The 24784-nt window shown below is 37.3% G+C and overlaps 1 protein-coding gene across 2 annotated transcripts in view; it reads right to left on the bottom strand.

Annotated features, from left to right (window-relative positions):
- Positions 1-24784, bottom strand: part of Fat3 (FAT atypical cadherin 3) — a 595529-nt gene that overhangs the window by 288421 nt on the left and 282324 nt on the right. The window contains exons 4-5 of one of the 2 annotated variants that reach the window (XR_007104020.1): positions 11406-11496; positions 10732-10746 (exon numbers count right to left, since the gene is read on the bottom strand). The exons of the other annotated variant lie outside the window; for it this stretch is intronic. The gene's annotated coding sequence lies outside the window, so the exon portion shown is untranslated. Of the gene's footprint in view, positions 1-10731; positions 10747-11405; positions 11497-24784 lie in introns of those variants that run through there. 2 annotated transcript variants of the gene reach the window in all.

Genomic DNA, 24784 nt, shown 5'->3' with positions numbered 1-24784 from the left:
AAGTACATTCCAAAAGAAAGAGTACAAAAATACTGCTATTATTCAGACTCATTATTTGTAATTAGCAGAGACTCATTTTAATCCATGATTAGTGGAGTTTAATAATCCTTGATTCTGGGAATTTGGTCAAATCCCAAAATTTTAAATTTACTGACAAAAAGAATAAGAAAGTAACAAGACAATTATGATCTTGGTCATTATTAACATTTAAAAATTTTAATTGTTACTTATTTTCAAACTTATAGAAAAGTTGGAAAAAGTACACAAGGGACAAGAATTCATATTCCCTTCACTACGTGACTCCACTCAAAGTTTGACTAGTTGTCCGGATAATTTCCTTTACAATGAAAGAATTCAACCTGAGATCACATGCGGCATTGGGTGGTCACAACTTTGGGTAGTCTTCATTCAGGAAGACAGTCTCCAGTCCCCTTGGCCTTCACCACTTTATCTGTTGAGGGCTGCAGGCTGGAATCTTGCTCCTGAGTGGCCCTGCCCCAGTCCACTCATGGACCAAGCTAAGAAGTGCCTTTTATGTACATACATAGGCGTACACACACTCTTGCATTTGCATTTAATTTCATAGTTACATATATATGCCCTGAAAACATGCCAGTGCTTCCAATTCCTACAGAGTATCAGACCTCTAGCCTTCCCCTTTTCCTGTTTGCAGCACCCTTCTCATCTGAAAGAAAAATACTGATTTCTTTTATCCTCTCGCTTATTTGCTCAATAGAAAGCCTGCCACCAATCTCATTTCCCCACATGACTAGCCACTACCCCTCCACTTTCTCTGCTCCAGCTCTGATATCAGTGTGTCACTCTGATCAGTGACCTTCCTCAAGTGCACTCAGCCCCACCCATCCTCCACATTTACTTGGGCCTGCTTATTTTCCACTGAAAGAGGAAGAAAGGGAGAAAGAAAGGAGGGAGGGGGTTAGGAGGTAGGAAGGAAACAAGGGAGGCAGGAGGGAGGAAGGAAAAGATGGAAGAAACAGGAAGGGGAAAACAAAGGAAGGAGGAAGACAGAAAGGAGGGAGGAAGAAGTAAAGAGGAAGGGAGAAATTATTTATTTATTTTGGAAGCAATAGGTATGGTGTGTGGGGGGAGGAGTGGGGGGAGGACAAAGAAGGTGGAGAAGGGAGAGCAGGAGGAGAAAAGAGGCAGTGGAGAGTAATGACTCCAAAACCAGGCTCTGGAACCAAACTTCCTGGATCTGAATCTTGAAACTACTACTTTATAGCTGTGAAATTTGGCCAATTGACTTCCCCTCTCTATGCCTTTATTCCCTATCTATTAAACAGGAATCATGTACCTATCTTGAAGAACTGCTATAAAGATTCATGTATTCATCTATGTAAAGCATTTAGAATAGGATCTGGTAATGTGGAGGAATAATTGAATGCTAACTGTTATTACTTATCTGTAAAAAGTTTCTAATTTCTCTCTTTAAGATAGTGTTACAAGAGATGTGTCTGATGATACGACCCTTTTAAGACATGGCTGAGCTGAGCCAAGCTTTTTAACTTAAGATACACTTGCAAGAATCTTGATGATGCATGCCATAGAAAGACAGTGTAATATTACATTTTTAGTCACCCAAATGTGAAACAGTGGAAATGAAACTCATTATGATGTCCTTCCTATTCTCCTAATCCCTCATTCCTATAGACTGTCCACAGTACAACAACAGAATCTGGGTTATATGGTTATCAAGGATTTTCAAATATTAATTTCTTATGCAATAACTTCATTTTCAATGACTGTTATTATCATTCCAATCTTTTCTCTTCCCACAGGATGCTAGAAAAGGTAGTTTTCAGAGTAAGCATTCTTAAAATGAAAGCTTCTACACAAATACAAAGGTTATCATTTTAAATTACAAATCTCTAGCTCAAATAATCTAAGTAAACTCCACAGGCTATTCAAAACACAGCTCAAGGCAAAATACTGCCCTCCAACTGAGATAATGACTTAATTTTCCAATCAGTCTTTTTTTTTTTTTTTTTTTTTGCATTTGTTTCAATCTCTGAAAATGTTCCTCTGCATGTTTAGAAAATGAAGTGGTCCCCGGAGAAATATTCTAATTTATAAATAGTTACTACACAGTCTTCCTTAAGAATCAAAAACCATCAAAGAATTACAATAAAGAATTCCCCACTACCTTTCTACCATCACCTCCACCTTGTCCATTAAAGATCCTGTTTCTACTTCTATTTTATATTCTTCACCATAACTGTTTCACAAATAGATGGCACTCACATGCCAAAAAAGAAAAAGGAAAGAAGAAAGACCTCCCAAATGTATTCCTTACATTCTAGGGGCAGAGTTAGCTAAATGTCAAGTCACAAATGTACCATAAAAAAAAAGAAAATCAATAATCTCCATGAATCACAGATAAACCAAGTGTAAAAAAACAAAACTAAACAAACAAAAACAACCCTCAAAGAATGGGTCTTTACAGGACCCAAGGATCACCACTATCATCCCCAATTTTGTTGCCAAAATCAAGTCATTGTGCCCTTGGAGGGAGTGGATGAAGCTATAGATAAGGATGAATGACACTTTTGACCTGAGTCATCATCTGTAATACATATAATAGTAGCCATAATTTATGGAGATTCAAAATTAGCCAAGTTATATTATTTCCCTTAACCTTCTCAGAAATACAAAAGGTAGCTTTAATTTAACACACCACGTTCAGACAAGGAAAAAGGGAAATCAAAGTGTTTATGAACTTTGCCTGTGGTCACTCATATTGCAAGGCCCCAGTCAGAACTCAAGCCCTATTCTATCTAAAGACAATACTTGCCTTGCCATAAGAACTTGCACTTTTCTTTTTTTAATACCAATAAGAACTTTAAAGTTAGCTAATTTAGATATCTCATTCAAAAATACTTTCTATTGTCTTTCTGGTCTACGATAAACTGTTAGAAGAAACCATATTCTGTAGGCAAGCAGAGTCAAGTAGCCTTATTTCTAAAATTCCTTCCAAATTAAAGGAAAAGAGGAAGAAGAAGAAAAATCTCTGCAGAGGTTGGGCAACCTGCAAGTAATTCAAATTTTAGGTAAATTACTTTAAACAGAACATCAGCTCTACCAACATCAATGACAGTGAAAGTGAGGTGAGGCCTGAGGTTCAGCAGCACTAGAGATAATTTGGAGCTTTAGAGGCAGTACTGGGGTAAAGTGTGAGACTGTTAGCAGAGAGGAGCAGAGGAGAATGGCTCAGAAGGGGAGGCAAGAGGACCAAAAGATATATTGACACTGCAGTCAATATGTTAAGGTGACTGTAGACAGACTGTGTCAAATGGAGCTTGACTCAGGTTACTCACATCTGAACCAACATATTAGTACCTACATTTGAGAGGCTACAGGCCTCCTTTCTCCTCCATGAAGTCTGGTTTCCATAGACCATTTCAGTGCAAAGCTTCCCACCAAGCCCTGCCTTCACACAACAGAAAAGAAAGACAAAGCAAAAAGAACTCTATCCTGTAAAGCTCCCTAAACTTGCCCTGCTCTTCTTCATCATCAACAGGGAAATGGATTTCTCTATTCAGGGGAATATTCCAAGTGCCTTCACTTAATGGGAAAGGTCTGTGTAATGCTAATTAGACCCAATAAATGCAGGGATGTTTTCTTTTAAACAAGGGAGGTGGAATTAAATTTAATTTAATGTAATTGTAAGAAATGGTGGTTTTAAAAAAATCTGCGAAGTGCTAATGTGATTTCACTGTAATAACAGTCTAATAAAGGAAGCCAATATTTACAGGAAAGTATATTATGTAAACACAATACTGGTTAAGAGTATTTAAAAGGTGCTTCATTGTGCACAACACATTTTATCTCCACTGCCGCATATGTTACTTATAGTGGCTACATTTTGAACCTAGCTTTTGCTTTCATTCTCAGAAGAGGTCCATTTCTACATTAAACTAATATTAAAAGTACTGCATTTTCCAGCTATTGATTAAGTCTTGTTAGCAACAGAAGATCTGAAGTTGATCCAGAAGTTGTGCAATTAATTCTGTGATGAAATTGAGGCTGTCCTTAAAGGATGTCATGTCATGGTATGAATCAGCATAGTGCTTAGAGAACACAGAACATCAGAATTTATCTGACATGTCGCTCTGGGCAAATTATTCCATACCTCTATATCTCAGTGTCTCATTTATAAAACATGGATATAATGTACACCTCCCTCTCTGAACTGTTGTGTAAAGGGTCACTATAATTAGCAAATTAAAATATGGGATGGTCAGTTGAATTTGAAAATTAGATATATAGTAATTAATTTTTAGGATAATAATTTTAAGATATCACAGAGTGGGTTATTTATAATATTTTATGTGGCAGCCCTAGTTGTGCAGGTTAAATTAAGTAATTCACAACGAGCATTTAGTATCCTCCCGGCACATACCAATATACACATTTGTATGTGTTTATACGCAAACCAGACACACACACATATGTACACTTAAATACTAGATACTATTTGAGGAAGATGTAAGTACCAAAGTTCTGGCATTGCCCCCACCTTGGGAGATCTCTATAAATTGACTGGTAAGATGAGATGCCCATTCCTGGAACAATCAGAGAGAGGATAACAATTCAGTGTCTGTCTAGTTCTAGGCACTGTGTGAGTAAAATAGGCAAAAGCCAGGTGGCCCAAATTGTCTCATAGAAACATCATACAGAAGGTAAGTAGGTCTTGAATCAGAACCTAAAGAAATTGCTATGAAAAATTAAGAGTAAGGAAGAAGGGATTCTAGGTGAGGGGTCATCTCAGTGTGGTCTGGGTTAAACCCCAAGCAGGGACAAGTCTCTTGTCACAAGTCAACAAGAAGAGCTTTACAGTGAAAGGGGGCTGTTGAACGCAATGAAGCTTGTCAGACTGGGTGAGGCCAGGTCGTAGGGGTTCTCCAGTGTCAGCATAAGAAACTGACCTGTTAGCTACACACAGGCCATAATTTCCCTCTCTCCAGGTTCTGCACCCTGCTAGGATCTGAGTATATGGAATGGTGAGGGGTGAGGGCCAGATTTGCATTTGGACTGTAACAAACGCAGGGGAAGTAGAGACAAGAGCCAGTTCCTGGGGAGAACTGAAATGGAAAACAAAGCCAAGAGCTGTCCAGCTTGGGCAATGACATGATGGAATTAGGCAGAGAGGCCAAAGCCAAGTACGTGGAAACAAGTCAGAAACAAGGAACCCCAAAGCAAACATGGGGAATAGGGAATGGAACAAAGAAGGCAGTGGTTGGAGAGTTTCCCTGAGCTGTTAAATCATAGCTCTGGGGCTTTAATAGAGCTCCAAAGCTTGGCAGGAGAGCATGACACAGCCAAGGAGGCCAGGCAGGCTCAGAGGAGGTAGCTGAAATAAAGATTCAGTCACATATTATCAGAGGAACCTGGAGGATAAGGGTAAAAATAGGAGTGGCTAAAAATACCTGTCTAAAGGCAAGAGGCAGAACTCTAGGTAAAGGGGAAGTGGTACATGAAGCAGACTCAACATAGATTTAGTAAATAACCAATATGTATAAAATATCTAGGCAGAGAAGAAAGGATAAATAAGTCAACAATACCTTTAAATGCTTCTGATCAAAAGAAGAAAGATTAAGGATAAGACAGAGAACTATAATACAGGCCAGATTCTGGTAAGTGCCAAAAAGAAGGCATGAGCAAGATATCTTGGGTGTGTCCACAAAACTTTTCCTACAAATTGGTGATGAGGAATAGAGAATCAGTAGAATTTTGTCAGGACAGGTAGTGAGAGCAGAAGAATAATTCAAACATAAGTGAAATAAAACATCATGGTAATGTTGCAAGACAAAATAGGAGATAGGGCATTGATATGGGTTCAGGATATATTGAGCATCTAAGTAAGGATGCTCTAGAGTTTGGCTAGAAGAAAAAAACTGGAATGAAGAGGAAAAATAAGAATTTCAGTAAGAGGCATATGAGTTGGTATTCATCCTGACTCATTGCTTTTTAAAATATAAACCAAGAGTTTGCTTTTAAATTTTTTTTCCATGATAATTTAATGAAATTCACAAAAACAAGGTTACACCCATGCTACTTTATGTGACTGAAGCAATTCATGCAGCTATTGGGCACATAAGAGAATCTGAATAACTGTGTAATATTTAGTCTTCAACAAAAGCATTTGTTTTTGCTAACATACATTTAAGGGATATTATCTTAAAATACTCAGACTATATAGTTACTATTTTTAAATAAATTTTTGATATCAGTTTTAAAAAGATACCCAATTATTTTTGCCATTTGAGGTACAAGGTTATTCAGAAGGTGCTATGGTGTGGTGAATTTTATAACCTTCCATATCTTGTCATACCAGGTGCTGATTATGGGGATATTTTTTTCTGATGCCAAAGCTAAGGCAGTCTGAATTCTCCAGCTCTGAGAAATAATAACTATATTTTTTCTTTAAAATAGAACACAAGTCTTTACTTAATATGCCCAGTAGCATCTGATTGGAGTCCTGAAATACTGCAGCTCTTCTAGTGATAGACTTCACATCCTGAAGTACTATGTCCCAAAATTTAATTATCTTAGGGCATAACCACAATATATGATAGAATGTACCCTTTTATCCACAGCCTCCAGCAATTTGCTGAGATGGAAAGGTGGCCTATTATTGAATATATCTCCAGGAAAAAAAAAAAGAGAGATTCCATAAATTCAATCAATAGTACATTCCAGTAGCTTACAACCTCAGAAGCATCAGGCCCTCCCTTGGGCACTACCTGTAAACCTCTGGTCATGATTTAAACCAATTTCTTTTCATTCTGTTCTCCAGTCACCATCTGTCACTCATATTTCTCTCATCCTTCAGCCTTAGCTTCTACTTTATTTTATCCCTTCAACTTTTCCCTAACAGGTTCTGCTTCCTAATTCTTGAATCATTTTCAGTGATCCACTCCTGCTCTTTTCCAAATGTTCAATTTGTTGTAGGATCTTGACCCAACAGTTTAATAACAGACGGCTGATCTTTTATGTTACAAATTGTATTCCTAAATGAATATGGATTTTAGCTTACAACACAATTAATGGAGTTATAGATATTCATCCTGTTTTTGATAAAGAACTGTCTTAGTGAACCAGAGATTCAGGAATGCCCTTATAAGGTAATGTCATTTCAGTCACCAAGATAACTATTTTTATTTCATCAGTTTTTCATTCCTTTCAACTCCTGTGTCAAAGCCACATACTTAATTACCTTCCAGCATTGGTTTTTATGATATATTACACGATTACAGAGAAAAATGTTACTTTGGCATGTACTTTTTCTAAAGAACATAAAGCTTCTCTCATAAGTGATCCAATGTGTCCTTAAAACACTCATCCCTGAGAGATGGAAGGTTTTATTACCCCTTATTTTATAAACAGGGAAAGAGAGGCCTAGGAAAATTACATGATTCAGGTGAGACAGACTGGTAAAACAGAGACTAGAATTGGGATGCTCTTCCCAGGCTCTCTGCTGCCTAATGCATGTGGAAGAGAGCACAGTGTAATAACTCTTTCAAAATTGCAGTCCATTATCAAAACAGGAAATGTGTTTGGTGGAACTATGTTGTGGGCAACATGGTCTAGCGGATGGCCCACACTGGCCTGCAGTCTGAGACACGGGTGACCACTTCTTAGGTGTGTGACTTCCAATAGACTGCTCAAGCTATCTGGGTTTGTGTTTGATAAAATTATCATGAGATTAATAGGTAATTCACAGGGTAAATCAGGGATGCATGAGTGTGCTTCCAAACAAGCTACAAAAGTGGTCACTACAGAAAAATAGTTCACACTCAAAACCCTGAATTTTTAATGCATTGTATAATCACTTAAAAAATTATTCAGTGCACTCACAATCCATTAGTAATTCTGTGCTTACAGTTCACTTTAGGTGAAGTAATCCTCTGACAATTATTAGTTGTTGTGGGTCAAAACACAAAGTTTTTCTTTTTGCTAAGTTTTAACACTTAATACGAGAGTTGTTACATTTTGGGAACTATTTCAGCATTTCGTTGGGTCAGGAATTTATTAGTTTGCACATAATTTTCAAACACATTACTTAAAAAGAATATATACTATGAGGAGTTCTATCATATAATGTAGGGATATAATAAATATTTGATCTATTTTAATGTATCTAATTTTTAAGCAGCTTACTTTCTAGTATGTGCATTCAAGTGTTCCCTTCATCTTTCTTTCTTTTCTTCGCTCTTTCTTTCTTGATCTCTACTACCTCCATCTCCATCTCTTCCCTTTCCACATAGGCATGATTTAAGGAAAGAAAACACAATTAACTAGTTTTTATTACAAACAGAAAAAAAGTGTATAAGATAAATACATCTGTTCTTTTCTTTTTTTATGGGGGGGCAGGCAGGTGGGGTGATACTGGGGATTGAACCCATGGGATCTCTACCACTGGGCTACATCCCCAACTCTTTTTATTTTGTTTTGAGACAGGGTCTTGCTCAGGCTGACCTCAAATTTGTCATCCTCCTGCCTCAGCATCCCAAATTGCTGGGATTATAGGCATGTTCCACCATACCTGGTCACATCTATTTTTTCCTCGAATTGGCTAGGTATCTCCCAACACTCTGATGCTCCATGAATTTCTTTGTGGAGTCCTCTGAATCTCCTTGCCACAGAATTAGTTTTTCTAAAACAGTTCTACTTGGTTGAGAAAATTCAAAGTTTCCAAGGGATGAAAGCACACTTCTTTTTAGTTATCAAAAACAAAATCTAAGTTAAAGAAAAAAAAACTTTTCCATTTTTTCTTTCTTAAGAAGGCTATTCTCTTGCTATGTCAAGAAAACTAGAATAGTTCTATCTTTCTCCATTGTGTATGAGACAAAGGTTCAGAGATTAGAACTATTTCCTCAAAGTTACTGCAGACTTTCAGACAAGGTATTACACAAATGTGCAAATTTAGAATGCTTTGCTCAAATCTGCAATGTTCAACATTTGAGCACAGAGGCTAGAATTCGAATTGATTATCCCAGTGGTAAAAAATTGTTTCAAGGACTATACTTACTGAAATAAAAGCAGCATATACATCCTGCCTGGGAATGAACACCTGATCTATAGCACAGAAATATGAACTCTCCTTGTGGGCTAAAGATTTATAAATTTACTTGTGATATAATCCACCTGTTATAAAAATGTTCCAAAGACCTCACCACAAGATGCTATTTAATGACGAAGACAAGGTCAGATTAAGGTTGAGATCAACAAAAAATTGAAACCAAACCTAGTAACTAAATATTCTCCAGGAATTAACTTTGGGGAGGCCTCTAATCGCCAGAGAAAATAAATGCAGCTCCGTGACAAAGCTGGCACTCACAAAGCACTGCTCCTGCTTTAGTTTCACTATTTAAGGACCTGAAGTTCTTCCTTCAGAAGCTACTCTGATAATTTGCATGTGCTAAGGAATCCAGTACCAGGACTAAGCAATTACCTACATTGGCAGAGGTTATACTTAAGATCAGCACACATTTTTAAACTCACAATTTATAATTCATTATATGACAGCTAATTATTAGACCAAAGTAATTAGTAGGTAAACCTCAAACTAGGTGTGACACATTTGAATACAACCTAAAAGGCAAGATCTTTAATACTTTTAAATATCTTTCCTTTATTTCAAACTTCAATACTCCATTCCCAGACTGGGGGAAAAAAACTGGAAATATTCCTAAAGAAAACTCTAGTAACTTATTTAGATTTTAAAAATAAATTGCTTTCCCTGAAAGCAATAGCCTTCAGGGAAGAAAAGAGGAAGAAGTAAAAAAGTATAGACAATGTATATCCATGTTAATTATTCAATTACACAATTTAGAAGTGCCAAGTATTGGTTAGCATATGCTCTTTTCACTAAATTATAATGGCAGATCTGTGAAGTAACTACTATCGGTCCCATTTTACAGATGAGAAAACTTGGGCTCAAGAAAGGGAGAGAAATGTTAACATTATTGCAGGAAGAACTTCTCCAACCCACTCCACCACACACAATAGTACTCAGAACAATTTTTTAATGCAGTCTCTAGAAAGGACTTACATCCTCTACATTTCATTAAGTTGAAAGTATGAAAGATATAACATAAAAATTATGTTAAAATGTAAATTTGATTTGTTTTATGACACCTAATTGACTTACAGACAATTGTGACTATTACTCTTGTTTCTGGAACATTGTGTTCAATTAATTCATGACATGGCCTGAGAAGTAGAAAGAAATAGACGAAAGCAAAACTTGGAGGGTTAGCAGTGGTGTCCATTGCATAGGAAATCAAAAAGGGACAGTATGCTTTTCATGTACCAGATCCTGGGATGGAGTTTACCCACACTGGTTTAAGCAATCCCTAAATCACCTGAACTTTGTTTTATATACTGTCCTCCCAAATTCAAAAAGTAGCTAAAAAGATACATTTGGCATACAAGAAGACAAATACTTAATAAAAGAGGAAGTTATAATAAAGGGGAAGTAACAATAGGACTGATTTTTTTTTAAAACAAGCCACAAGGCATAATAATGTTTTGTGTGGTTGGGCGCTTCGGTTCTAAAGCCTTCAGACCTAAATCTGAAGGCAAGCCAGCAGCTCTTAATCCCAGTTCCTTTATAGTAGTGGATCTTGAGATAATGACAGAAACACTTGAAGCCTTGGTTTCTTTATTTGCAAAGTAGAGATGATAATGAATGAGGTCATCATTATCCCTATCATGTAATGGCTACAAGACATAAAATCAAGAGTATATATTCAATACTTAGCTCAAAGCCTGAAATGCAGCAATGCTCCCCAAATATTAGCCATCAATAACAAGAATAGCAGCACATAAGACATAGCAACAACAAGGTGGGCCAAAGACACAGCACACTTACTAGAAGCTCACCATGATTTAGCTCAACTTCAAACCCCATTAAAGTAAAAGGGGGGGGGGAATCCCTTTCCTGATTTACAGAAAGAAAACAAGTCAACAGTTGAAGATAAAGTCACTTCTTTCACCCCCTGTTGTGAAAATAGGTGAGCAACATTTCCTATGGGAATTTTATTACTTCCAGTTCATCAATAAAGAAACAGAAGCCTTGACTCAGGGGGCTGAGCAGGTACAGAGTTCTCTATTCCTGAACCTGCTTTTCAGGTTAAGATGTTGGAGGCCACTGAGAAGTTTGGATGGGAGGCATCATAGGAAGGAATACTTCTAGCACCTGTGGCAGGTACCATAAGCACATTTCAAGGTATCTCCTGCGTTTGGTATAAGAAAGGTGAGTGTGGGGTAGAAGTCTTACTTCCTGTGGCAATGTTGATTGTGTATGATCTCAGATATCTGTATGTAACATTGATTGGCAATACAGGTATGTAGGGCTACACTGTGACAATCAGCCTTACCCACTGCTCCACTATTTTCAAACAGCATGGAGACATAAATCAAATTTTTCTTCTTTCTTGAGGCCCTTGGGATGTTCTCATGCATGTCAGCCTTGAGAAAATAAATGTTTGCTCTTTTATTAAACTTGCCTTAAGAGGAATGTGCAAGTTATACACTGTATAAAGGTTCAATGGAGAATCTTTATTACAGGTGATTTCAACGTTCTTGTATTAGTTTTTTAAATTCATAAGTGTATTAGTTTCCAAGGGCTTCCATAACAAATGACCACAAACAGAATAGCTTCAAACAACAGGCATTTACTTCCTCCCAGTTCTGAAGGCCGAAATCCAAAATCATGGTGCCAGCAGGGTTGAGGGGCAATGAGCCTCCAAGGACGAATCTAGTTCATGCCTGTCTTCTAGCTCTGGCTTTGCTGGCAACCCTTGGCTTTCCTGCTTGAGGACATATGACTCCAGTCTCTGTCTCTATCCTCACATGCCCCGCTTCTGTGTGTTTCTGTGCCTTCTCTGTCTGTCTTTTAGAGGGATACGCAACACTGGATTTAGAGCCTATCTTAAACCCAAGATGCTATCATCATGATTCTTAATTATATCTGCAAAGATCCCATTTCTAAGTAAGATGGCATTCTCAGGTATTGAAGTTTAGGACTTGGTCTTAGCTTTTTGAAACCACTATTCAACCTACTACAAACAGTTGCAGCTGTTCAGCACAATAGAAAGCAGAAGGATGTTTCTAGGAGAATGGACAGTTCTTGCTGAGGTGTGACCTTGGTGGATGCCCCTTCATTGCTCCACAGCTCCCCACTCCCGAGTAAGAAGGATAAGGGTTGGCCAGCACATCAGGGTCCTCCAGCAACACATTTACGTAAACATTTATAACCTGAGATAATAATTTAGCTAATGCTTCTGTGCTAGTCGGTAGACTTGTGAGAATCAGAAACATTCTTTCTCAACTTTGTAATGTTAGCATCTGAATAGGTACCAAAACATGGTAATTTCCTAAATTAGTTGAAGTTACAGAAAAAGAGTGAAGAAAATGTAAAGGAAATGAAATATAAGATAAAATGGTTTCATTTTTGTGCAATTTATCATTGTTGCCTAAATCAACCCATGGCATTTCTCAACTTTTGACATGTAAATCTTTTTAATAATCTGTCCTCTTTTCTTCACTTGAATTCTAGGTACCATCTCGATATGGCATTCATTCTTTTAATTTGGTTATCAAGATACTACATATCTACATACTACATAACTCATAAAGAAATCAAATGCTTAAACTGTAAGTATTGAAAATTCAATGTATGTTACAGAAGATGAAGGGTTAAGTTGTCATAGTAACAAAATAGGCTGCACAAGGACAACTCACCCATTCAGCAATTAGCTATTTCAATTACTAGTTAACTATGTAAAAGCAGCACAATGTAAACAGTCATTTAAATCTTTCATACCTGTGAGCTTTTTAATTTTTACACCTGTTCTGATGGTAGTGATTATAACGATTCATTGCCACATGCTGTCTTTCATTTAACCATATCATTAAGGTTGCAATATTGGCAGATATTTTATGCATGGTCAGATATTAATAACCTGGACTAGTAACACAGAGTAGTATTCTTTAAAATATCCATTAAAATGTAGCATGTGGGAGAGGAAATACTGAACTATCTGTGGTGCTTATTCCATTTTATTTTCATTGTCAGATGCTCAGGGTTATCATCTGATCCTGAATAGCTTCAGATTGAAGCTCATTTTAGAATCTAACAGCCTTTCAGCTTAAAAATTATCCATGGTTCCAGGCACAGTGGTTGCATGTCTGTAATCCAAGCTACTTGGGAGGGTGAGGCAGGAGGAGTGCATGTTTGAGGTCAGCCTACACAGCCTACAGAGTCAGACCCTGTCTCAAAATAAAAAGGGCTGGGGATGTAGGTCAGTGGCAGAATGCCCAGGTTCAATCCCCAGTAATGAAAAAAAAAAATTATCCATGAACCTTGTTGACAGAATGATACTGTAACTTAAACAAATGTTATCTTTAAAATTGAGGACCCCTAATGAGACTACTCATTTAAGTTGTAATTAAATGTCATTTGGGAATAAAATATTTCACAAAAAGTTATACTGGGTGTTAAACCTCATAAGGACAAAGACTGTGTCTCCTACACACTCATATAAACCTCTACTTCCAGGCATGTGGGGACATAGCTAACACCATCCAAATGAATGAGAATAAAGCTGAGAGAAAACAGACAAAGGGCGATGAGAAAAGAAAAGAAATCAAAATGGGAAAGGAACCACAAAGAGAAAGTGGGATTTAGATAGAGGAAGAAAACTAACAACCACAAAAGAAGAGGCAGAGAGAGAAATGTACATATAGAGAAAGAAAAGTGAGAGTAACTACGTTAATCTTACTAAGTTCCTGCAAAAGATTTGTGAATATACAATGGGATTGCACACTAAAAATTTCAGTCAAAGGTGACATTAAACAAAATTTACCTTAAGTCATAGAAAAAATAGTAAAGAGAAGGTGTTATTTGATAGTGGTGATAGTCACTGTATGAAAAAGAGACCTCCGAGTTAGAGTTATGGATAGCCAGCTGAGCTAAGCTCCAATGGAGCAGGAAGGAACCTGCTGACTGTCAGGTGTTGGCTATAGGTCTGTGGTGGCAGCTGCCACTTGTCGCTGATTGTTAGAGCCCAGGTGGCAGTCACTGCCCAGCCACCCTCAGTGCCCCCATGCTGAGCAACCCAGGCTTCAGGAAGGGCATCCAGTCCTTCAGGAGCCTCTCTCCAACTGTTCTTGCCTGTCTATCCCATTCCCTTTCTATGCACTAGGTCTTTACCTCTTTTTCTCCTCCTTCATTCTTTACATCTAAGATCTCTTGATAGACTCTAAAGTGATCCTGATATTTGTAGCTAGAGAGTTTTGGAAAAAGCTAGGATATTTGTTTTTGTCTTTTGTTTTTAATCTTAGCTCTCAGCACTGTCTCATGTACAGTAATTATAAAATGGTACTCAATAGCCCTTACTGAACACTCATTAGAGAACAGGCATTTCATCTTCAGATCAATCCCATGGGGGAAGAGATACGCTTATTGACATTCACTGAATGAAGCAATGAATGAATGACACTCTGACACTGAAATTGTAATTTGCTCATAGTTTAGTTCCACTAGCTATTAAGTGACAAGAGACAGGTTCTGTGTGGGAAAAAGAGTAAAGATAGGCAGGAACTTCACTCCTTCAATCAAAAGTATTAAAAACACCTTGTAGAGCTTGGCAAACATTGCTTGAAGACTGACATACTAAATAAAATGTGTATTTATTTAATTTACCAAATTATCTGCACTAAGGTGTCAAAATATTGTCTATACATTTTTTTTCCCCAAAATACTCTGTTGAGCCAAAGGAATGCCAAGGTTCTAGATGAAATGAGACTGGTTAAGGATGGATGGCTGATGAAGCTGATTGGTGGACATATACATGCTTATTAAACTGCTCTCTCCTCTTGTGTGTGTTTACAAATTTTCTTAATCAAAACTGTGCAGAGGACTGGGGTTGTGGCTCAGTGGTAGAGTGCTTGCCTAGCATGTGTGAGGCACCACATAAAAATAAATAAAATAAAGGTGTCCATCTACTAAAACAAAAAATTTTTAAAAACCTTATGGAAATTTCCCAAGGTCTTATCATTGATGATCTAATACCATGTTTAGAGTCTCTCTCACAGAATCCCTGGTTGGACATCTGCCTTTTGTGCAAACACAAAGAAAATCAAGGACTGTCTTCTCACTATCCAGAGGAGATACAAAATGTACATCTATTACTATTTTTCCAGCAGCAGCTGGAATAAAAGGCTAATGAGCAAATGCAACTCAAATCAACTACAGTTTTGCATTCTTGCCAACTGTTGCATGTTCACCTTGTACTTTACTCAACAGCCATGGCTCAGTTTCACTACATGGTACCAAAAGGACTGTCAAGTAAACACTGACCGCCATTCTCATCACCAACTGAAATTGTGGAGTCCAGAGACCTTGTTGCCAGAGACATTAAAAGAGCATGTACAGTCAGGCAAAGGAAAGCAATAACATATCACAGGCTGACAAAGAGGCCTGTGGTGAGACGAAGTGCTCAATCGTAGCTCCAGATAGCAAGAGCTGTTGGAAATCACTTTTCTAACCAATTACTGAGATGAGCTACTGAGATGGTAAAGGCTTGAAATTCCCACTGCATACACCAGGCTCCTAATGAAGGCGGGGACCATTCTAACTTTATTAAATATGCACAATAATAAAATTAAAGGAGGGGGACTTTAATTGAGTACAGAACTACCCCAATTTCTCATGTATAAAATAGGATATATACCAAAGCTGACAACTTCTCTTGGGGAAAATAATAAGAACAACGACAAGATATATAGAAGCAACAGTGTCTCTGCTGAATTCCCACTAATACCTAGAAAATCAACTAAACTTATCAAGTGCACTTAGGAAAACTGGGGCAATTAAGATTTTGGTGCTTCATTCTTTTTATTTTCATCCTGTGCTTGACATTCCCTCCCTCTATCCACACATCATCATGCCTACTCAAAACAAGCAAGAGCCTGTCTGTCATTTATACTTCAACTGAAGGCTACCTATACTTACACTCATGTGCAATTATATAGACATTGCATTTTAGCAATAGCAGTTAGCATTTATTGGATGTTCTCTGAGTTGTGCATGTATTATCACATTGCTCTTACCTCATAGCAATGTTATGAAATAGATATGATTGTTATCTTCACTTTACATAAATGAAACAGGTATAAAGACATAAGTAACATAAAATCATTGTTATGGTTTAGATATGAGTTGTCCTCCAAAAGCTCCTATATTTATGCAGGGAATGGAGTGATTAGATTATAAGCGCTGTGAATTAATCAGTGAATTAATCCATATGATGGATTAATAATTTGAATGGAATACTGAGTGCTGACTGTAGGCATAGCCAAAGGAAGTGGTTCACTGGGGTAATGCCTTGCAGATTATATATTTTATCTCTGACTCCTCCCTTTCTCCTTACTACCTGACTGCCACAAGGTGAGTAGCCCTTCTCTGCCACACCCTTCTACCATGAAGTTCTACCTCACCTCAGGCCCTGAGCAACAGAGCTGAGAATCATGTACTGAAACTCTGAAACCATGAACCCCAATAAACTATTCCTTCTCTAAGTTGTTGCTACCAGGTATTTTGGTAACAAAAACAAAAATCTAACTAACATAGTCATGGAGCTGATATGTAGTAGAACAAAGATTATTCCCAATCTGATACACTCTCTGTCATCAGGCTATCTTACAGTCATTAGAAGTTTCACTTCACTTGCAAGCAGACAGCTTAGAAATATGCACCATGAACTTCAGTTCTGTGATAGCTAATAGGGTATATATATTGGTGGGTATGAATTTTGATCTCTAAAAATTAAGCTATATTTATAATGTCCCCCAATCAAAACTATTTTAATTTTCACAAGGACAGGGTGTTACCATTAGTTCACAGTTCAGTGGGAGAAAGAGAAAAGTAAACATATTTAAAATACAGTGATCTAAGCATTGACAGGCATCCAATGGAAGATGCCTTTGGAGGTCTGAGCACAGTGTGAATACCTGTCTGGAAATATCCAAGAAGACTTCATATAGGAGATAATCTTTTAACAGTATTTTGAAGGATGAGTCAGGGGGCTGTGAAGTAAATAGAGTAAGGATGACATTGTAGACATGTACACATATGAAAGAAGAGTTTACAAGATTAGAAAAGTAGGCAAGGGCCAGTGAGTGAAGGTCTTGTATACCAGGACAAGGAGTACAAACTCTACCCTGTTAGAATCAAGTGATATTCTGGGTTTGAAGAACTACATTGTTATCAATCTAATCACAATGTTGTAACAGTTACCTAAGGTTTTGTCACAGTTTTGTGTATTTGGTTTAATAGGGAACACATAGTCTGTTCTTTCCTTTGCTAACAGTCATTCCAATGAGGCACTGTCATAGACAAATATGATCTTTTGTTTGCTATAAAGCATATGCATTACATAAAGGTTTGCTTAATAGCCTACTTCCTCAGTATCTGATTATGCCTTGAGGATACTATGAATCCGTACCTGATAGGACACCACCTAAATAATGGATAGACGGATAGTGTCAGTATTAATCTATATACTGAACATAAGTGAAACTTATATTATTCCTGATCTTGAAGGTGTTTAAAAGAGATGTACTTAGAAATGGCAAAATGCATTTAATTGCCCCATCTGCAGATCTACTACTAACAGGTTGATTTGTGTTAAGGGCAGAGACTACATTGACTTGTTCCTTGGTTTATTCTCAGGGCCCAGAATAGTGCCAGGTGATCTGCCAGTTATTAAGAATTGCTTGAATTTCACTTAAAATGAGTGACCTTTTCATGATGCCTAACCATGTTCATATCTTTGTTTTAAAGAATGCTGAAACATTTTACTCCTGTAATAGAGGACATGGAGATGACATAAGAGTGGGAGAAAATAATCTACAGTGGAAGACAGAGACACAGGATGCAGAAGTCTCATTCTCTAGCAACTGCCTGATCTAGCTTAAAGGACAGAAGTGATCATAAAAGCTTTCTCAATCCAAGCTCTCTTTAGCACTATGTGATGGTTACTTTTATGTGTTGATTTAAATGAGCAAGGTGATATCCAGGTAAATATTATTTCTTGATATGCCTGTGGAGGTGGTTTTAGAAGAGATTAGCATTTGAATCAGTATATTGAATAAAGAAAGTTCTTCTTCCCCTTTCTCAATCCAAGCTCTCTTTAGCACTATGTGATGGTTACTTTTATGTGTTGATTTAAATGAGCGAGGTGATATCCAGGTAAATATTATTTCTTGATATGCCTGTGGAGGTGGTTTTAGAAGAGATTAGCATTTGAATCAGTATATTGAATAAAGAAAGTTCTTCTTCCCCAATATGGGTGAGCATTCAATTCTTTGAACGCCTGGACAGAACAGAATGACAACCAGGGTGAATGCTCTCTCTCTCTCTTGAGCTGGGTCATCCACCATTTTTTCCTGTCTTTGGATATCACAGTTCATGGTTTTTGGGAATTCAGACTCCAGGACTATATTGACATCTCTCTACCTCTCCATCTTCTACCCTTCAGTTCTCAGGTCTTCACAAGTAGACTGTAAACACACCATCACCTTTCCTGGCTTCTAGTATGCAGCAGTATGCCATGGAATTTCTTGACCTTCATAATAATTTCATGAGCCAATTCCCATTATACATAGATGTATAGGTAGATAGGTATTTTGAATAGCACACATTGTAAAATATTATATTTAATATGTAGGAAGACAAGGTTCAACAAGGTCAAGTGATGCATTATAGAAATAGAAAGACAATGAATAAAAAAGTAAATATTTATTTTGACTTATGTGCAAGTGGGGAGTGTTATTCTAAAAACTATGTAAAAGACAGGAGAGACATGAAGATAATGAGTGGCATGGTTTCCAGAACAAATTTCCTGTTCTGAACACTATAGGTGGCTACCTAATATAGAGGCAGATACATACACATATTACTTATGAATGTAAATATACAAGTTCTGATTCATGTATGTAAAAACTTAATGTTAGCTAGGGAAGGGCTGAACAGTGGTATTGAGAATTAATCAGAGTCAGGAATGGGTTTAGTGAATGCTGTCAATGGAGAGGTGAAAACTTTCAGAAAGCAGGGCAGTGAGGTAGAAGGCAATAATTATCATAGACAGGGAATTGAATTACTCAGTATAGTGAATAAATACAGATAGTACTAAAATTAACACCCCCAAATATTCTTTCTTCATGAGCAAAGACATTTCTATGTACTGTTTAAAATTATCAAATAGTTGACATCAATTTGAAAATATCAATATTTCCTTTGAGAAAACAAAAGAAGAAAGTCACCAGATGTATAACAGGCAAGATCTTTCATGGTAAAATCCTACATGTCAAGAAAAGTATTTCAACACTCCAAGGCACTTTTAACTGCATAGACTTGCTGTCAATTTTATGATATTAAACAAAGAAATAACTGACTTTTTTCATATAGATGTCATACATTCCTTCAAAGAACTCTTGGAACTTTATTAATACATTTGGTAAATAAAAGAATCATAATGGAAACATTTTTTGTAAACTCACACACACACATGAAGTAGAAAGATCTGAAAGATTGTCAGTACCAAAGGAGAACAGCTAAAAAAGTGTCAACCACACTGTATACACTAGGGTACTGTAGTGATAAAAACATCTGTAAAATTTGGAGAATTTTCCTTCCAATGCCTCAGATAGGTCATTAAGTAACTGAAAGAGAAATTTTTCTTTCCCAAAGATAAGTGCTGCCTAACCAGCCTTAAATTACTTTTTAAATACTCTGTCAAAAAGTTAACATAAAAGGGGAGCACATTGACAGGCATTCTTCATTTTTCTAAAAGCTTCTCTCACGTTTTTAAATCATGAAGTTTTTACAGTAAATACTCCAGTGTTTCTGCAGAAATACTTTTTTAAGGCCAATTCATGAGACCAATGCAGTAATAGAAAAGAAACATAATATCAGATAAAACACAGGAACCTAAATATGTGGCTCATTCACAAACTGACCAATGTACAGCAGTAAAACTCCAACCGGAGGTCTCCCAGAACCTATGATGAACAAAAATGATATTTGAAGAGCAGAGTGAAGTCTCTAGAAAGCTCAAAACTGAAATCAGATAAGTTGCTAAGATTATATACAGCATAAACAGAGTCTTTTACAACTGATTCCAGGGCTAGGCAACATATCCACAAAAAGGAAAATACATTTTAGAAAAATAAATATAAGAAAGCAAAAGGGCAAATCTTTGTGACCTTGGATTTATCAATGAGCTTTTGGTATGATAGCCAAAGTTGAAGGGACAAAATCAAAAGAAAAAAATAGGTAAATTATACTTAATCAAAATTAAAATAAAAACAATTATTCTTCAAAGGATGCTATTAGAAAATTAAAAAAAACACTCCAAATATTTGCTAATCATATATCTGAGAAGTATATTGTATGTACAATATAGTAAGATCTCCTACAACTCAATAATGAAACAAAAAATTCCAATTTAAAAGATGGAAAATTATTTGAACAGCCATTCCTCCTAAGAAGATACACAAATGGACCAAGAAGCACATGAGAAGACATTAAACATCGTTAATTAGTAATCAACTGTAAATCTAAAACCACAATAAAATACCGCCAACCCAGCATGAAGGCTAAAAGCAAAAAGTGAGTTAATAAGCTTTCAGAAGAACATGGAAAAATTCAGACTCTCTTGACAGTCTTGCTAGTGGGAATGTAGAATGTTGCAACCACTTTGAAAAACTGTAGGGCAGTTCCTCAAAAAGTTAAACATAGAGTAACCTTGTGACCTGACAATTCTATTCCTGGATATATCCCCATGGAACATGAAAATACATATCCACTTAAAAGTATATAGGTGCTTATAATTGCATTGTTCATAATAACCAAAAGGTAGATTACCCACACATCCACAAACTGATAAGCAAATAAACAAATGTGGTGTAGCATCTATAAAAGCAATGACAATATTCATATATAAAAGCAACAAAATATTGATGCATGTATTACAACATGGATAAACCTTGAAAACATGCTGAAAGAAAGAAGCTAGTCACAAAAGACTGCATATTACATGATTCCAGTTGTACAAAATGTCAGCATAAGCAAACAGAGAGACAGAAAGCAGACTCACTGATTCTTAGGGCTCAGGCCACAAGGAGTCTGGTGGGCAAGAGCTAAAGGTTTCAAGGTTTTTCTTTTAGGTGACGCAAGCTTTCTAAAATTGGTGTTGGTGATGGTTGCATAAGTGAATATACACCCAAACCATTGGATTTACAATTTACAGAAGTACATTTTGTATATGTGAATTAAAACTCAGTAAGTCTGTTACAAAACACCCATCCACTATTCCTCTCCAAAGAAGACTGCCAATGATGAGTTGTGATTTGCCAGAGATGACTGGGTGTGAATATATAAAGAGAGACACAATAATGGAATAAGTATTGTACATAGTAGAATTTTTAAGACTGGTAATTCCAATTATTAACTGACTTGGGAATAAGAACATAGTCTCTCTAAACTTCAGTTCATCACTTATGAAAAAAGGGAGTAATAACAATACTGCACTTTAAAAGAATTATAATGAAAAGCACTATATTTTCAGCTGGTATTGAAAACTCAGTATTACTTGGCACTAGTGGCCTGCATTGTCCTCTGCCTACAAAGAACAAGTGGCTTCTTGGGAAGAGCAGGAATTGCCATCCAGCTGCAACCCCAAACTTCAAGTGAGGCCCTGCAGCCCACTAAGCTAGCCAGTCCTGCAACACTCACAGATCTCAGGGTTGGGTGGCATTACTCTCAAAATGTAAACACAGGTACCAAATAGTATGCTATGGTAAATCTCACTTTCTTCACTTCTGAAATGGAGAGCAACAGTAGAGACCTCATTTGTTGTTGTGAAGATTAAATAAGATGTTAGGAAAGAGCTGAGCAAAATGCCTAGTGTGTAATAGCATTCTGAAGGATTTCTTTATATCACTGGCAGAGGCCAGAAAATTGTTTTGGCTCAGTGTTAGTATGCACCAAAGACTATTCACCAATATTCATACCCTCTAAAATCCTCCTTGACCCATATTAAATGGGACTTGGAGGTGCATGAAGGTGAAGGAATGGACCCCTGGAAGGTTTCCAAACCTTAGCTCTTTGTCACCAAGGAGAGCAGTTTTCCAGCCAGGTGCAAAATAGCTATTTGGAAAGACTCCTGAAAAATACTTCTTTGGGTAATCAAAATATAAAAACAACACACAGACAATTTTGTTCCTGTATTATTAATTACCTTTTGGGACTGAAATAAAACAAAACAAATTACCCCTGCTGAGTAGTGTGATAACCAGAGACGGCACCAGATGAGCTAAGCCTGCTTCATGCCAGAGACAAATAGGGCTTTGCTCAGTGCCAGAGATAAATTGGACAGGCTCATCTCCTAGAAATAACCCTCAAAATACAAAGCAGGTTTTAAGTACTCAGCAGCTTAAACACACACAGGCACACATTGCTTGCACACAAGAATATATTACACATTGCACTCACATTTCAGCTTCTGAGAGACATTTTTAAAGGTAATTTAAGGTTGGTTAGCCAAGAGCTCATCTTCAGGAAAGGAAATTTCCCTCTTACCTAAACAAATATTTTCTGGAGTTATTTATGTTCCTATCAGTAGTTTATAATTATGCTCCCTGGAATAAGCACTGTGATGATCAAGGGTCTCTGAGAGGACAGAACATATCCTCTTCTACCCTGCAGATCACAGTCCTGTGTATACCTGTGTGTACAGGTCCTTCCTAGAGAATGATGCACTTTCTGGTTGGATTCATATCTCTAAACATTTCTCACAAACTGGGGGCTGGTAGCAAATGCCAGAATGTGGTGACATGAGACATCTACACTGGCCAAATAAAAGAAGCCACTCTAACCTGAAGCCCCTAAAACATGTGGTAAGACCCTTCAGGTCTATGAAACTTCCACATTTTGTCAAAGGCATCCTGGCAAATCTTCACCCCAAATAAGTCAAACCTCAGAAAGAATGGATAAGTTGTTTTATTTTCCTTATTAAATTTAGAACTTTTCTAGGTTCAAAGTATATCAGAGGCAAGATTTTAGGACATTTTAAGGCACCATAAGATTCTATTTTCTTCACTTCCAAAGCAGTACAGCCTTAATAAGCACAAGTTTTATTACTTCCTGTACTGCTCAAGAATTTAGAGGTTATCTCTGGTACAACTGGGGCAGAGAGCTGCAGGCTATGTCCACATCAAGGCTGGGGTCAGGAGAGGCATGGTATCTGACATCAGAACATCTCAGGAATGGACCAGTCCTGTCTTGGCAAGGTCAGAGCTAAGGAGATCATGGGGATGGGTTAAACAAAAGCAAGTCTGGCTGACTTCTGGCTTAAGAGTTGGTCCTAGCAGTAAAGGCACAAAGATATGAAGTGTGGATTCACTGCACCAAGAAGAACTTCAGTGTGTCTAAGGTAAGTGCTCTGGACAGCTCCTCGGGAAGGGATTCAACAACCTTCCTTTGAGCTTGTGCTACAGTAAAAGTCATAGGCCTGGGGACAGGTGGAAGAGTCAGAGATGAATAAGAACCCTGAGATCTCTTCTGATGCTCCCCATAATGGAGTGATAGTAAGATAACATGAAGGGAGAAACAGCTTAAGGGAAGTCCAGGGAACTTGTGTTCAATGTTATCAGCCTCCTCAAAAAAAAAAAAAAAAAAAAAAAAAAATCTGGCTGGGCTATGTTTTTCTGCAGGAACTAAAGAAGAAGAAGGAAAGATGCAGGAAAGTGGAAAATTATGAAATAAAAAACTGGGAAGAATGTGATAGGCAGTAAAAGAGAGAGAAAAAATTATAGGAAATGAATCTCCAAAGCAGTAATTAGAGACCAGTTATAAGACTGAAAGTGAGAACTGCATAGATGTGAATTTAAGAAATATTGATTGAGTTCTTACTCAAGTCAGGTTTGGATTAGAGGAACAGTCATATGAGATATAGTGTCAGAACCTCAGGATAGGGGCTGGGGAGATAGCTCAGTTGGTAGAGTGCTTGCCTTGTAAGCACAAGGCCCTGGGTTCGATCCCCAGCACCAAAAAAAAAAAGAACCTCAGGATAGAGCTGGAAGAAGTTACATTTTGGGACCCAATATTATGTATTATAATTGGGCCTACCCCAGAGCATTTGCAAGGAATAATCTGCAATAGAGCTGATCAGAAATTCTTGATTTTACTCTGTCTGTCTAGTGGGGTGTGGTAGCCTAAAATCAGCAGCTACAATCCAAGTCTGCAGTCACCCAGAACTGCAGGACAATAAATTGGGTGTTGAAACTCGGTGTGCTCATGATTGTCTTCTTTTTGGTCTTATTCCAGCACCTTGGAGAGTACCCAAATCAGAGTAGGAATTCAATGGCTATTTTTTGGAATTAGAAGGTGAATGTGTAAATTGAGTGATATATCACCATGGCTTTTCAAAGGACAGGGAGGCATGTGGACAGGGACAATGTCAAGAGACACTGAAATTTTGATTTCAGGGGTAGAATGTGATGATAACATTCTAACTTTTCCATGGCAGTGAGCTAAAGAATAGAGAAAATAGTTTAGAAAGAAATGATGAACTTTGGGTGATCTTCCAAGGAGGCACCATAGGCCCAGAGTTAATAGTGGGTACTTGCAGGGAGAAGGCAATGAATGGTAAGCTAGGAACAGAGCACATGATTTGGGGAAGACATCTAG

Source organism: Sciurus carolinensis, chromosome 11 (genome assembly GCF_902686445.1).
Source record: "Sciurus carolinensis chromosome 11, mSciCar1.2, whole genome shotgun sequence".
Classification (NCBI taxonomy): Eukaryota; Metazoa; Chordata; class Mammalia; order Rodentia; family Sciuridae; genus Sciurus; species Sciurus carolinensis.
Note: the sequence above shows the minus strand (reverse complement) of the source record. Positions and strands in the feature narration are given on the sequence as shown.